The sequence below is a fragment of the Schistocerca piceifrons genome, chromosome 1, assembly GCF_021461385.2.
Source record: "Schistocerca piceifrons isolate TAMUIC-IGC-003096 chromosome 1, iqSchPice1.1, whole genome shotgun sequence".
Classification (NCBI taxonomy): domain Eukaryota; kingdom Metazoa; phylum Arthropoda; class Insecta; order Orthoptera; family Acrididae; genus Schistocerca; species Schistocerca piceifrons.
Window position 1 is genome coordinate 1,070,173,557 of NC_060138.1, and position 16,151 is coordinate 1,070,189,707.

The window sequence follows — 16,151 nt, forward strand, 5'->3', positions numbered from 1 at the left end:
TATGTTTCGACTACTTTTTAGATATAGGTTAGAAAACTTCCGGGCACCCAATGTATGTGCTGAGCGAGGCGACTGCAACTGGCTGGAAGATCAGACCACCTGTGGTCGGTCACAAACAGGAGACCCCATTAGGGCTTGATGTGTTTGCCTTCTCGTTAACGACGCGGGCGCGATCGTGGTAGCAGCACGAGGCGGCACGTAGGGCAACGGCTGGGCGGCAGAGGCGGGCGGTGGGAGCCGGACTGAATTGGCGTTCGCCAAATTGGATAATGCGCTGCCGTCAGTGTGGCTGCGGTCGCCGCTGGGGACCCGCAAGTGGCGTCCCGTCCCGGCTGGTCGCGTCCTGCCACAAGTGGAGCGGCCGAGCGCGCCGTGTGCAGCCTGCGGCGACTCCAGGTCAGTGTGGCCGGCGGCGACGCGCAACGCGCCTCTCTCTCCTCCCCTGTCCTCTCCTTTCTCCTCCTCCCCTACCTGTAACACCACACTTTGTTCTTCGCGAGTCTGGTGACGAGCGGCAACGAGCAGCGGAAGCACATCCGGTGCTACGTCATGCGGATTTCAGGCTTCGTTCGCGCTGAATGGGTCGTGCATCGCTGGATATTGGCGGAAAGGCGGTATCTGCGCAGTGCATCGTTCATTGAGATGAGTGCTACAAGTGTTTCTCCAAGTTAGTGAAACTGCTGTTGAGGAGCAACAAGCAGAGGAGAACGACTATAGTGCCGGAAAAAGCAATCACGATAAAGTAAACCTCAATGGGTTCAGTTGAAGATTTTTACGATGATGGTAATGATGTAGTATTGTAGGCTGCATGACTATGTATGTGATCGTAAATGTTTGCTGGAAGACCTCAAGCAAATCTGCGTAACGGTTAGTCAGCTCATTCTTTTGCTGCCTGCATTCTACTGCACCGAAAATATACTTCATATAAGGACAACATTGAACGTCAGGTCGAGTTTGGAATTAAAGCTGTCTAATAAAAAATATTTCTTTCTCTTTGTATTACAGACATAACATTATTCCTGTGGTTTGTCTTCAGTTCGTTTAGTCAGGCAATGGAATATTATATTTCTTACGTTTACGAATCTGTTGATGGTTCAATGGAACCGGATCCACACCATAAAACTGGAAAGATATGCAACTTAAAGAGGCAATAAAGTTTGTCGAACAACCACGGAATGCGGATTTTTGAAACAAAAAGACAATGCATCATTTTCTGCAAAATGCAGTTTTGATTTCAGTTCCTTCACTTTTGTATCCTTCTCTCACTGCTGTAAGTCATTTCGAAACCAAATTCCGGACAAAATTAGTGACGTGTCATGGTGGTTCGAGCGTCTAAGTCATCACGCCGTGACTTATTTAAAAATGGTAAGTAAAGAGACAGCGTACGATTACATCTTTCTGATCATCTCTTGGCTTTTGTGTGGAGTTGGACGAACTACTAGTATCAAATCAGTTATTGTTACATATACTATCTAACAGTTTTTTTAAACAAAACCCTTGCCACTCCACTGAACTACGGCAGCAAAAATTGCAAAATTCGTTTCTGCTATTGTGAAATGAGAGCTGTCACTTCAGTGTAAGTTAACAGGGTGAAGATACATACAGTTTTCTTCTTCTCCTCATTAGAGTCTTACGTTAAGATGAAACGAACTGCTCGTCTTTAGATGTGACAGTTTGTGTATAGATTCATACAAGAAAGATGGAGTTATTCTCGCTAGTTTAACTCAGTTTAACTGTTTGTAAATATTGCCCTGAATACAAGCCTGGACAGGGCTGTATCCTGGTGGTTCATGGCATTTCATTTTACAGCTTGCTGACGTATTATGTATGTACTTCCAGTTAACCATGCTTGAAGCTTCGGAGATCGAGAAAGGCAGTTTTGTTCATTACTTCACAAGGTTTCGCGAACTGTCCAGGATAAATACGACGCTATACGTTTTTGCCAAGCAAGAACTCGTCTGCGATGTCAAAATATCTGCAGATTACTTTTGTGCAAAGCGCTCGAGTAAAACTAATGTTGCAGAGGAATCATAATTAAATCTACAACATGTATACATCTGCTGCACAATTAAATTACTTCAGGTAAAAACTTGTCAGTTGTTAAGCCGTGTCATGTTCCTCTTCTGCTTCTTTTTATACAACCGACGCTTCGACCCCTCTGCTCGGATTCTCTTTAGGATCTTCTGATGTTCGCAGTTACCTAAACGTGGACACCATAAGGTCTAGAAGCTGATGCTAGTAGAAAGGTGGAAACGTCGATTGTATAAGAAGAAACTGAAGAGGAACCTGACGCGGCATAACAGTCTACAAGATCAATGACAACAGCCACAAAACCCTGCAAGTTTTACTTAAATAAATTTTACATGTGGAAGATACTTCATGCTGTTATTAGAGAACAATGCGGGGAAATATTTGCGTGTCCCACCAAGGGCCGTGAGCCCCGAATCTTTTCTTAATGGCCGTAGTGCGAAGTGGGCGACAGTCGAATTGTAAGGCTTACTTTTTATGTCTCTAGGTTTTCTAACAGCCTTCTGCGGGGAGAATATCTGTCATCGAACTATTTCCTTTATGTTGTACAGCAACTTAGCGATACTCCCGTATTACCTAAACCGTGCGATTTCAATCAGACACATAGTTTTCCGTAACTAAAATGTTCCAAGCGAAACTTTGTTCTGTTTGTCGTCCCGTGTGGTAAGACATCCACTTTCTAGGAACTCTAGAAGCTCTGACCATAAGAAATACCATTATCTTTCACGTGCGTAAATATTGATCTATGGCGTACAGTCAGGTGATGGTAATGGGAAATACTATTTGGTGAAACAGGATATTATGATAGCTAGTATATGCGTCTTTTGGGATGTAGCCTCTGTCTGTGATAAACACAGCACAAAATATTACTGACATGCTTACTGAACCACAAACGCTAATTTTCACTTATGCTGTCCATAGGATGCCCTATTCGCAATAGTTGTGCTGTCCTAAAATAATTGTGTCCTAACATATGGAACGAGCATGTGAATACTATAGTGGGGAAGGCGAATGATCGACTTCGGTTTATTGGGAGAGTTCCAGGGAAGCGTCGTTCATCTGTAAAGGAGACTGCTCATAGAATACTGTTGCGACCCATTTTTGAGTACTTCTCGAGTGTTTAGGATACCCATCAGGTTGAATTAAAGGGAGACATTGAAGCAGTTCAGTGGCAGGGTGCTATATTTTACCCTCGCTCTGTTTGCGAGAGCAACAGGAAGGAAAATGACTAGTAATGGTACAATGTACCCTCTACCACGTAGCGTACGGTAGCTTGAGAAGTACGTATTTAGGTGTAGAACATATGCATCTCACAATTTGAAACTGCTGCTGGAAATACACAACAAAATTCTACTATTTGTTCTGTTATTGATGTTTGGCGCCTGCTAAGTGAAGAATGATGCAAATCAAAAGTAATTATCTACTCTCAGTTTTTTTTTAGTACAAAATATTTTGGTTTGTCAGGAAGTTCATCAATAGAAACATTAATTATGCAAATTCTACACTGTTTTAAGCGGTTTGGGTCTTACAGTGGATCTTTCGGCACAAACTGAGTATCTTCGTCATACATGACAACATGGTAACGAACAACAACGATAAAAAGATTATAGCCGAAGTAAATCCGTAAAGAACTAATTTGTGAATAAATGTATGTATAAGGAGAATGCGACAGGGATGGGGTGTGCAAGTAACGTAATTAATATTATTATGGGTCACAATAATTGTGCTACAACCAAAAAGGAATTTGTAACTGTATAATCACCGGTAGTCAAAGACATTAGTGCAGAAGAATAGGTTATACTAGATAGACGAGGAAAATCTAGAAGAGAGAACGTTGAATCCTTGTTCGCTAATACGTTACAATTTGTAAGCTATTATGATGGGAAAATCCTTTTTATCGAGGAAATTTCTATTAATAAGAAATAATGTCCCAAACAATGGTACTGGCCTACGTAAGTATGAAGAATAACATTTTACTGCCAAGGAAAATAAATGTGGTAACACAGCAGATCATTCACGAATGTAGAGCATATAGAAATACCAGAACAAAGTAAATACTAAAGAAAGTAGCTAAGTTTATGAAGTGAGGAGAAGTGGTTGAGAAAAGTACATAATTTTTGGATGGTACCTGCTAACTGTCGTAATACCTAGTATTCACTTTCATGTTCACAAATATTAAATTGATCATCAAGTAATGACGTAAAAATCGATTAAGGTAAATCCTTATGTAGTCAGTAAGCATCCTAATCTCAGAAGTTAAATATGCTACTGTCAACAAATCAAAAGTTCCTACAGTTGTTTTTCATGCGGCCCAATCAGATGTTTAAACGTGCTAATGACAACAAATCACAGAAAACGTACAGTTATTTTTCATGAGGCCTAATCAGATATTTATATGTGTTACTGATAGCAAATCATCAAATCATAAAAATCCTACAATTGCTTTTCATGAGACATTTGTCACCGCCCCTACATTTCGGATCACCGAACAAAACGGTATTGTACCTCCTTGGTAGTTTCACCACGAAAAAATTACTAATCCTTTGCAGTGGCGAATAATATGCAGATAAAATATGTTCGTACCCCTGGAACTACGTCAAACGAAAAAATGAAAAGCGGAACTAAGGAAAATAGCAAATAAAATTCCTATGCAGCACAGTTATAAAGTATAATGCAGCAAATATATTCTGTATTATGTATATAAATAGCACAGCACGATTTCTCGCATACGAACAGTACAAAAAAAATCTCTTCGCGGCCGCCCATTAATTACGTGAACTCAAGATGTGTAGGGATGGGTCCAGCAAAACATCACCAAATCTCATTTACCGAGGGGGCCGGGCGGAGTGAAAATTTCACGTCAGCTTTTTAATTCATAGGATATACATTATTGTAACGGACGTTATTACGGCTCCCATCAATGTTAAGGCCTCTCGGAACCGAACTGAATGCTTTTCACGTATGCATGCCTGGAATTCCCCGATCTGCAATGAGTGCCACACAAGTGTCAGATTTCATTCCTGGAGCTCTCTGCTGCGCCGGTAAAAATCACTACGTGTCTGTTAGTGAGCCAGTCGTGGTATTCTGTACCGCAGGTGAAGTCCATGTATTTGTGGTCGACATGAATTTGTATCAAAACGTTCACAAGCATACGTTCAGCGGCATGCCGACTAATATAAACAAACGTGCCAGCGAGAAGTCATCATTTGTGGAAGGAAGCTAATTTGAAGTTAGCCTGCAAGAATTCTGCTAGTGAGTATATAAATCAAGACATTGAAAAGCTACATAATCATACAGTTGAAAGGAAGGTACAAACAATGTTGTCTTTCATCTGCGAAGTAAGAAAATGTTCAGTAGCATTTAATGTACATAATATACAATAAATGAGCAATTTCTTTGAGAATTATCGAAACGGTTAATACTATTTTCGGGCTGTCTTTGCCTGTCTGTCCGACTGACTACTACTCAAGGTTGACATGGTTAAAATAGTGCTTTTAACCACTTATCCAGACTACGGAGCAAACCTCGTTTCAGGGGGAGGGGAAATGGTGATCTCGCCACACCTCACCAAATCTCATGAAGCAGCCAGAGAAAGGCAATTTGGCAACACTGTATGACAAGTATCTTCATTCAGTAATGTGTTGGTATGTTGCCCAGTTACTGACCAGTAGGGTGAGCAAACCGATTAACACGTACTTGCCGGACTCTGTTACTTATCATGTAATGGCTAGGTATGTCTTTCTGCTTTCTGTCTATTATTTTCATTGGTTACATCGATGGATACTTGAAAAATCTCGTCCATTACCTCTAGGGAAACGACGTAACTGGAATCTTGCGCCTTTCACGACTGTTAGTGCTTGGTTGAATGACGCAGAACAAAAGCCGTGATTCTACAAGTTATAGTTCATACACACAGCCGACTATTGGTTCACATCCGGCCTAAAACGTCATACGCTGCGGCGACCCCTTTTGAGAACTGTTAATTACTGATCATCACCTGTTTCTCCAAAACCATCCCAGAGTGTTCTCGAACTCACCACATCGTCGTTTTTTTCATGGAATGCGCTGCTACTTAAAAGTCCAGTTTAAAAAACTCAAAGTTGATCATCATTCTGTATGTAAAAAAGCTACCAAACAACATACGTTAAGGACAACAGTTCACTTCAACGAATGAAGTGTTTAAATGCGCTTTTCCACAAATAGGGAATTGAAATATCTCCATGCACGCTTCCAAACTGCTCTCTTCAATACAGATATGGTTATGTTGTGAACAGTTCAGAGAAGTGTGATTTATGAAGTCGCTAAATGGAGATGTGACAGGTCGTTTTGAGCGTCTGCACTGAAACCCAGTGTATGTTTTGTGAAAGCTAAGCAGTCACTGATAGTGTATTGAAGATATTGCAACCGGCGCTCTTTCTGAATGTAGTAAGTTAAATATCATCACATTGTTAAGTATTGTAGTTAATTCTGTCCTATGACAGGTAATTTATTAGTAACTAATTATTACCAATTATCACCCTTACTTCACTTCATGCCCTGGTGAGTTGTTGCGAATATTATCCATGGAACATCGAAAAACTACAAGTAACATCCATTTCCTAAGGCAGTACGACGCAACGCTCCCAAACATTGGAAAAAGTCACCTTTGAAGATTAAACAGTTTATGAACGCTGTAAACTAGAAAACTTTCCAGGAGATTAACGTACCGGTACTCTCGGTAACTAATTTCATTCTGTATACAGTTCAGTTAACAAAAATTGTATAAATTACTTTCATCTACATTAACAAACACCTCATGTTCCCTTCCTTGTACAAAACATAAAATTCTTATTTTGGGGACAAGCTTAAATCCTCGACCAATTGTTGCAATTCTGCTGTTTAATTTGTCCAAGTTATTTCTAAAAGCTTTTCAAGCAATATATTAATGTAACATAAATAAGAATTCAAAAACAATTTACACTGTTTAAAAAACGTCTTTGTGGGCACGAAACGAACACTGCTATAGATGACGTTTCATTGTCATCATTAATTCGTTGCTTAGTATTAATAATTTTGGATATTTGATAATGGTTAAGCTATACGTCAACATCTGTAAAACGTTTTAATTCATTGTATTTAACTTCAATAAAGATTAATTTTAAAAAAGCATCTGAATGCGTACCGAAATAGGTTAGTAATCGGTAAACATTTGGTGTGAACCTCGCTAGTAACAATTTTTTTTTGCTTTTATTAAAATTCGGAATGTATTAAGAAATAGAAATTTTCTATCAACAAATATTATGTCATAATTTTTAATAACGATAACAAAATTTTATTTTTAGTTACTGACCCAATGAAAATCGATTAAAATGTAACATACATGCATAATACCTTTGTGTTTAATGAAAAAAGGTTATATACGTCAGTATTATTGTTCAGTCTCAAAGAAAAAAGCTTCTTAGTTGTTGTTCGATGTTTCACATATTTGTATTAAATTTTAATTTATTGTTAATACTTATATTTTCTTACAAATAGTAATTAAAATAAGGAGATGATATCATGTTTAAGAAATATCACTCAATATTTTTTCGAGTAATTTTCCCATTTGTTAATAAATAAGGAATTCAAGTAGAAGTAAAAGAAGAATCCTCTATAAGTAAGACAGCGCTATTCAATCCCTTTCCAGCGAAGACCTCAATACTATAAATATGTTCAGGCCTTCAAATGCTGTAAATACGAAGAAATTCGATGAAGGTTACAATATAATGACCCCTTGGTGGTCAATAATGTTTTAAAGGGCTCTCTGGTGCAGGAAAAAGTAGGAATATCAGATAAAGTATGTAACTAAACCGCGAAACACGTCTTGGCGTCTTCTAACACAAGTTCGGGAACGAATTTAGCAGACACGGTACAGCATCTCCTGGCCTGTGCCAACACCAGTAATAAGCGTGTAGGCTGCGTCGCCTGGCAGCCACAGCGACGGCGGCCGGGCGGTCGCAATTTGCGGCGAGCGCCGCGTGGGAGGCGGCCATTGTCCAAATCACGCAGCGCCCTTAGTCGGCAGTAAAGAGGATGTGAGCGACGGGACGGGCCAGCTGGAAACTACCGCCAAGGACGCCGCCTCCTTGGCCGCCACGGGGACCGATTGTTGCTGAGCTATCGTCACCTACCCACGTCGCTGCTGGCTCACAAGATGGTGTGGGAAAACAGGCGAAAAATACTGTTATACATAAATAGTTGCACTAAGGTGACAAAAGGGATGGGACACTTAAATGCCAATATAGTTTGACGTCTCAAGTGATCTGGACTTTCGAAGGATATTGAACTTTACGCTGGTAGGATTTGAAAGTTTAGAGGAAGATTTGGATAATGTTGACTGGAATACATTCGGAATTCTGAAGATAGAAAGGATAAGAGAGCAAAAGGTTGTCTACAGCTTGTACTGAAACCAGACAGTAGTTATAAGAGCTTTCTACTGCCGAGTCAGGAACATACTAATACGCAGACTGACAACCGATTAGGAATCAGAACACTTAAGACTGAAAAAATGCGATATTTTCATATAAGATGTATACAGACCGTCCCAATCTTCAAAGTACTTGGCGTGATTGCTATCATCCTCTGTACAGAACACTGGGCACAGAAGGCTATCATCAATGTCACAGACACTATGATTTTGACTTCGTGCGCTGTTGTCGCGTCATGTGATGAGACAGCCCGCGAACTTAACCTAGCAGTACCAATGAATTTCCCATAACGCACATTACCTTTGGGGGAGGGAGGGTATTTTATGTCCAACCTAAAGAAATTAAAAAATATTCGTTAACTGTTGTCAACTTATATCAACAACTTACTTTTTGAAGGGGTACTAACGTGTTAGTAGTGTCGAGAACATGGGACTATCTATTGCGACTAAAACGCACATGCACCTGTTTCCGGTAAACAAGCTTTGGTGTCTCTCTACAAATTTTAACCCTCCCACTACCCTCCATCTCCAAACTGGCTACTCCTTGATACCTCAAGATGAGTTCTATCAATCTATCCCTTCTTAGCAATTTTAATAACGTGTACTACTCAGAGGGGATGCCATACTTTTTAAAGAGATATTGATATGTAAATAAGGTCCTGAGCCTGGAAATACAGAATATGAGATTCATTGGTAAACTAACATATACCATAAGACATACATTTTTATTTTAGATTTTAATCCAAAATTTCCAATCTATATATGCCGTCTGGTGGAAGAAATCATTAAAAACAATAAATATCTTTGTTTCAGATTTTTAAAATATAAAGTAACTGACTAAATTACAATATTTTGAAAAGGTTGGCATAAAGTCCCCTCCCCCCCCCCCCCAATCCGCTATGGCTAGTGTTAAGTAAATATATTAATGAGGCTTGTGGGTCGACAAAGGTTGTTCATGCCTGTTTTATAGTATACTCACTATGTTACTCATGATTACGTCTGAAATTCAAAGTGTACACAATCTGTCTTTGTAACTGGTGCTGTCTACAGGGCACCGAACAGTACCACGAATTAAAACAGTCGTTTGGCCTAGACTTGCTTCCTAGAAAGTTTAGGTGCAACTTCCTTGCCGATTCGTAAATCACTGCTCGAAGCTGAGCAGTGTGACCTTCGCGTTAATATTTCTTACACCTAATAGGTTTTTTTCTTAAAAGTTTGTCACTTGACGTTAAGACTGTTGCAGGAGTTGTAATTATGATCAGCGGATAAAATGCTGACAAAAAAATGGTTCAAATGGCTCTGAACACTATGGGACTTAACTTCTATGGTCATCAGTCCCCTAGAACTTAGAACTACTTAAACCTAACTAACCTAAGGACATCACACAACACCCAGTCATCACGAGGCAGAGAAAATCCCTGACCCCGCCGAGAATCGAACCCGCGAACCCGGGCGTGGGAAGCGAGAACGCTGCCGCACGACCACGAGCTGCGGACAAAATGCTGACATATTTTCTAAAATGATGGTCTTCTTACTGCCTAAAATGCACGTATAGGTATCGTAAAGCAGGGAAATTAAACTTTCGTCGATAAATTTTTTCAACACTGCATATAAAAACCTCATAATAATGTCAGGGCAGGGTACGTAATGTGGGCTGAAGTAAAAAATCCCAGATAATCTAGGTCTGAACTGCACCATTGTGTAGCTACTACGGTCATAAGATAACAGCCAGTCACCGCAAGTGCATTGAGGTTTAATCAGTTAAGCGAAAGTTAATGTGTTTGGTTGTCTCTAGCAGTGCGATTTTCTCCGACTAAGCTATATTTGTTAGAATGAGAGTGCATTCATGTTTACTGTAGATTACCAAAAATAAAAACATGTGTGCTTTTGATTTCATTATTAATAACATTCCACCTTGCAGTACCACATGTTACTGCAGTGCTGTTATGCAGTGGAGGTTATCTTTATATATTAATGGCATTACGGTAATTCCTAGCCAAGTTTATTTAATGGTCAAGTTTTCTCAAGTAAATATCACAAAAAAATCGCGTGTAATATAACCAGCTAAGGACAGGAATTTAAAGTCTGCCTATCTTTGACTGTGCTGCTGAAAGCATTATCTTCAGATGGTTTAATCAGTAACTGCGTTCTGTAGCATAACAAGCATTAGCTGGGACAAGTTAGATTAAATATGCAGGATTCACGCGCTCGTCGCTGATTTGCTTTCGTTTTATTTCTGTAGCTCCATACCGGTGTGTCTCCATCCTGTATTTGTATACATAATATAGTGAAGACAATGTTAATTACCATTTACTTGTGAACAGCATTCGAGTGGTGACAGGTGTTTGTGAAAACGAGCAGGATTCAAATCATTACTGGGCCTAATGGCGAAAAAGTTTAACAACGAATAACGTTTATGGGACGAGTAATCAACGTGAATCGACGGGTTTGTAAGTACAAGTGAAAGATAATTTTAAGCAACAGGAGAGGGTATAGTTAAAGTTTACGTCCTCCCGAAGACGAAGTCACTGTAGACGAAACAAAAGCTCAGATTTGACAAAAGCCTGGGCAGTGAGTTGGTCTTGTCTTTATCAGTGCTACTATCTTGGAGTTCGCCCTGATCGATACGAAACTACACCAGACCTGATTCTGAACGTTCTGTCGGGAATTTGAACCTCCCCCTCATGACAGCCGGTGAAGTACTGTAACAACTATCCCGCGCTCGATTATTAATTTCAGGGCGTTGAGTATGTAAGCGGACAATCGGTGAACTGACATATTTGGGGGGGAGGGGGAAAGGATACAGCGATTAGAGAGATCAGTCGATTGAAGAACACGACAACTGGGTTCTGCCTTGCAGAAATTTTCGCACACTTGTTCGCCACAGAACGATTCCCTAGGTACCAACAGTACAAAATGTCTCTTAACAAAATTAGCAGATTACAGTCATCACCGCCAGGCCACTCCGAAACAGCTGTGAGGTTATTTATGTCAATGCCAGTGACCGCAGTATCTTGTAAACGAAGTTTAATTAATTAAAGGGGACAAAAAATTGCTTACGATCGAGAACAGGTGAAAACAGACTGTTAAATTTACCTATTTTTCTTGATATAATACGACACAGCTGCTATACTTGACTTCACAGACACAGTCAGCGAGCAACGAAATGCAAAGTAAAATTAAAATAAGAACTCAATTCCTGGAAAGTGATCGTTCCATAATTCTGAATTCTATACCATTTCTCGTATTTCTAATTAATAAATTATGCACTATTAATAATTTATGGGGAGCAAATACAGTCTGTTCGTCAATGTACAGTCACCGTCATAAACAATAAGATACAGATTTTGCTTTACGTTTATTCTGTAGAAAGTTTATAGAATTCGTAACTTATTTACTGCAATGATATTTTTAATTTGCTGTAAGCAGTATTTTTCAGCAACAGTACACTTAAGCAATCTTTTTCAGTTACGCTTGATTTTTATTAAATCTACATAATATATTATAAAATTTGCCAAATCAGTGTGGAGAAATTTGCAGAAAAGTAGTTCTACGGGAGAATGGGTGCGGGTGCTGGCTTTGGCAGTTCTGCCAGCGGCACAGTTTCACCTCGCTACGGTTATGCAGGTGGCTGATAACTTTTTCCTCGGATTAATATTTTTTTCTGCAGAATAAGCCCTTTTATCCAGATTAGTCGACATTTTCAAGAACAACACAGGACCGTACAACCAAAACATGTTTCTAAACGAAAATCGATTGTGGAAGATGATATACAGCAGCCAGGATCGTATTTATAGAATCGGTACTGGAGTATTTACACGACCATCAGAAGCAGTGTCGCGACATCGATTTACAAGAAACTGGACTTGAGAGCCCCATTTAAACTGTCAGTAAATCGAGATTTACGGACGGAATGATAAGGCACTGTCTCATTCACTAGACCATTACCAAAATTTGTACACAAAGTGACTTGGTTTGATTTTCCAACGGAAGCCTATGTTTAGATTACACGGCAAACTGGCATAAACGGGAAATTAAATACTATTTTATACATATTAACAAGAGTGGAATATGCCAAGCAGTTCTTATGAAATGTACAGTTTTATGTTTTTTCCGTGCATTGAGTAAACTTTTTAACGAATGTAAAATCCTTACCTTTCTAATTTCGCGCAGATCATCAGCAGATATTATATTGTTACAGCACATATCGGCATTAACATCGAAGCTCATATGGCCAACAACTGAGATGTCATGAATTTACGATTTTAAATGCACCGCAGGAAGGCATGGCATTTATTAGAAATAACGCGTTTGTCTAAAAAACGAACGATAATTAGTGTACTGAAATACACTGCCTTCCACATGTTTCAAACACCATCCACTCAAACACACTACCACTAAATTCATAGTGCTACTAGCACATCGTCTACAGGCTTGAGCAAGCGCGAGAGCGGGGAAGTCCCGGTCAGAGACAGTAAAGCAGCAAGTAGCAACTCTGTGGCAGTAGGCGCGACGCATGCTCTCTGCTGGCATCACACGACACTATATGGAGTGCGTCTATTCGCAGCTACAAACTTCCAGCATTAGGTTATAGAATACGCTTCGATGTTGTACAACACCTAGGAAGTGGCGTGCCCACTGTGCTTTAGTCACAGAGAAACACTTGTATAATTTTTTATGTCAAAGAAAGTATCCTATCGTCCTGTATTCAAGAAAGCGTTTTCTGAATTGATAGAAAAATAACAACTTGTAAGTATAATAATCTGTTGATTATTTAGGAATGTCACTTATAGTGAAATTCCATGAACTTAATAATTCTTCAGTCGTTAGTGACGTTGCATTTAAAGTTATTTCGAGCATTTTAGATACTGATACTGAGTGAGCTAAGCGCTTAAAAAACAGTCTAAAGTGCGAAAACTACCTGGCGCATAATTTTGTTAAGCTACGCTCGTTGTTATTCTTGCCGAATAGCTCAATTGAGGATCATGGTTTCTATTCAAGTGCCTTAAACACAGCTTCTAAATCGCGGAATGATTCCCTACGAATCAACCAAGTTGCGGGCATGGTAAAATAATATGAATGACACACACGCACATTTCATATCGTCAAACGAGCCGTAGTAAGTAGAGTAGATAGTCATTGACTGCGGAAATCGTGTAGACAAAGAAGTTCAGTCATCAATGCTAAAGGAATTCTCTGAACCGAGCGGCTGCGTGCGTTGCGGAAGGGCAAGAGAAGCTTCTTACTTCAGTTGTTGGCTTTTCCGGCTTAAACTTATTGCAGTTTAATCAAAGGGAATTTTTGAACCAGACGAGTTACGCTTTTATTTATAAAGCATCTTCCGTGGTTATTCTGCAATTTGCATTATATGTCTGTACGTTTTTGGTTATTTTAGATTATAAACAGCGTTTTATTTATGAAGTTGGTGTTCAAATTAGTAGCGGTGTTTCTCGTTTACATATTTTCCAAAGCAGTGCGGAGGTTCATGTCGAAAGATTTCGTTTCACATGTACACTTGGCAGCTTTTGCCTTCTGCAGTATTTCTTGCATCGCATGGCGTTATTTACACTTTACACTGCACCTCACTTTTTCATATTGAATTGAAATTATGTGTGTTCCCACTCAGCACAATATTGTAATGCATATCTCTGTTCTATTCTTTTCATGAAGGTTACGAGCGTTGCCATTTTGAATATATGATTTGTGTGTGTGTGTGTGTGTGTGTTTGTGTGTGAGAGAGAGAGAGATTAGAAGGTGAGGGAGGGTGGAGGGTAAATGTGTGGTTGCGGATTAGTGCAAATTAGTGAAAGCAAAAACGTCTGGTGAGTTTGGCAAAGATGTGAAAGGACATACACACAAACAAATCAATTATTTTTTAAAAAAAATTAGTCACACGTTAGCAACGCTTACAACCTACAAGAAAACGAACAGACGCAAACGCTGCAATACTATGCTGAGTGAGAACTTCAGTTCAGATTACAAAAACTAGGTGTAGTGTAAATAACGCAAATGCTGCGCAAGAAATACTGCAGAAAGACAAATACTGCCAAACGTGTATGTGAAATGAATTATTACGACATCAGTCGCTGCTAAGAAGGGAATAAGCAGAGGGGTGGACATTTCGTAAACAAGAGGCAGAAACATCGTAATTAATTCGTACACGAGCTTTATAAGTGAAACGCTATTTTTAATCTAAAACAACCGAACATGTACAAAAATTTTCAGACTAACCACGGAAGATGCTTTAATAGAAGCGAAACGCGTCTGGTGTAAAAATTCTCTTTAATTAAACTGCAGTAAACTTAAGACGGAAAAACCAATAATAACTGATTTCGCCAGCCGCTACGGGAGTCGGCCACGGAAACAAACTCATTACTTCTTACTTCAGCTTGTAGATGGCTCTGGAGGCCGCCTCATGCAGCAGCGCCACAGTGGCCGGCTGTGTTACTAAGACGAAATGTCATATTTCCATCAGCTTAAAGCAGCTGTTCAACATTGAAATAACTATAATGTGTCTTCCATGTGTTGTTTGACAGCTGGGACATTATATTTTACCGAATTACTTTCTTTAGTTGTGATGAATATATACACATTCTAAGTCTGACAAAGAGTGGATCTAGGACAAGGACTGCCTTCACGATGTCGATATAAAGAAGGTCAGTTCCAAGACCAACGTTCAATCAGATTAAAATATCGCCTGGAAAAACTCTACTTGCGCCATCCTATGGATACATGGTATGCGATCTTCACATTACTTATCCGCTTCGTGCCTTTATGCACTGACAGTAACTGATTTATCGATAAACTTTTAGTTACTTCACAGCCTAATTTCGTTTGCAAAGCATGAAGCATGGCACTGTAGAACTTTTTATTTATATGCTGTAGATACCAGTTCAGAGCTACGATTCTAAACTAGTTTATATATTGCCACTGACTGCGAATTTTGTTTTACAGTCGTCCAGTTTAATGCACAGTGTAGTTCTTCCTTGCACATTAACAGTCTCGTTCAGTGTACCTATTAAATTAGCAGATTAGGCGTCACATAAAGCTGGTGATAGTGGAAGGAAGTTAACGCTGTTATCAGATGCAGTGTCTAAAATATTACCTGAAAACTATAGTTTTCAGTAGGAAATTTCGTATCACATAATGAATCTGATGAACGAACGTCATTAAGAGTAACATCTAAATTCCTGATTACATGTTGTTCTTTTATCATTGTTGGAAATGAACTATGTTATGAAGATGTCACGCCCGGACTGTGAAAATCACATCTTTTAAATCATTGGATGGACCGACAAAGATATAATTTAACCCAATCTAATCGCGATTAAACTGGCAGCTTTTTGGAATGAATATGCATGTGGCTTTGTATTGTAAGAAATTGTGCATTCAAATATTACCTTCAACATGTAGAAAATTATGCATAAGATAAGTAGCACATAATGACTCAGTGGAAAAAGGTTATGTGTGCAATTTACGTCAGTTCTTTTTAGAGGTTCCTTTTAGAGATTTTGTGGTCTGAAATATTTATTTGAAACTATGCAAGAAATCAGAATATGTAACGGCTAGAACGCTCATACGCTAATTTCAAAAATGAGTTATTGTTAAAACGTGCGTTTAATCTACAGTTTTACTCTGAAATAAATCTTTGAATTACGCCAAATACACTTGACTAATA

The 16,151-nt window shown here is 39.2% G+C and overlaps 1 protein-coding gene across 5 annotated transcripts in view; it reads left to right on the forward strand.

Moving 5' to 3' along the window:
* The first annotated feature begins 377 nt into the window (after positions 1 to 377).
* LOC124759419 (solute carrier organic anion transporter family member 74D-like) overlaps positions 378 to 16,151 on the forward strand; it is a 225,265-nt gene continuing 209,491 nt past the window's right edge. For 2 of the 5 annotated variants that reach the window (XM_047249093.1, XM_047249092.1), the window contains exon 1: positions 14,930 to 15,208. The gene's annotated coding sequence lies outside the window, so the exon portion shown is untranslated. Of the gene's footprint in view, positions 397 to 14,929; positions 15,209 to 16,151 lie in introns of those variants that run through there. The other 3 variants (XM_047249095.1, XM_047249094.1, XM_047249096.1) reach the window with 2 other exon arrangements.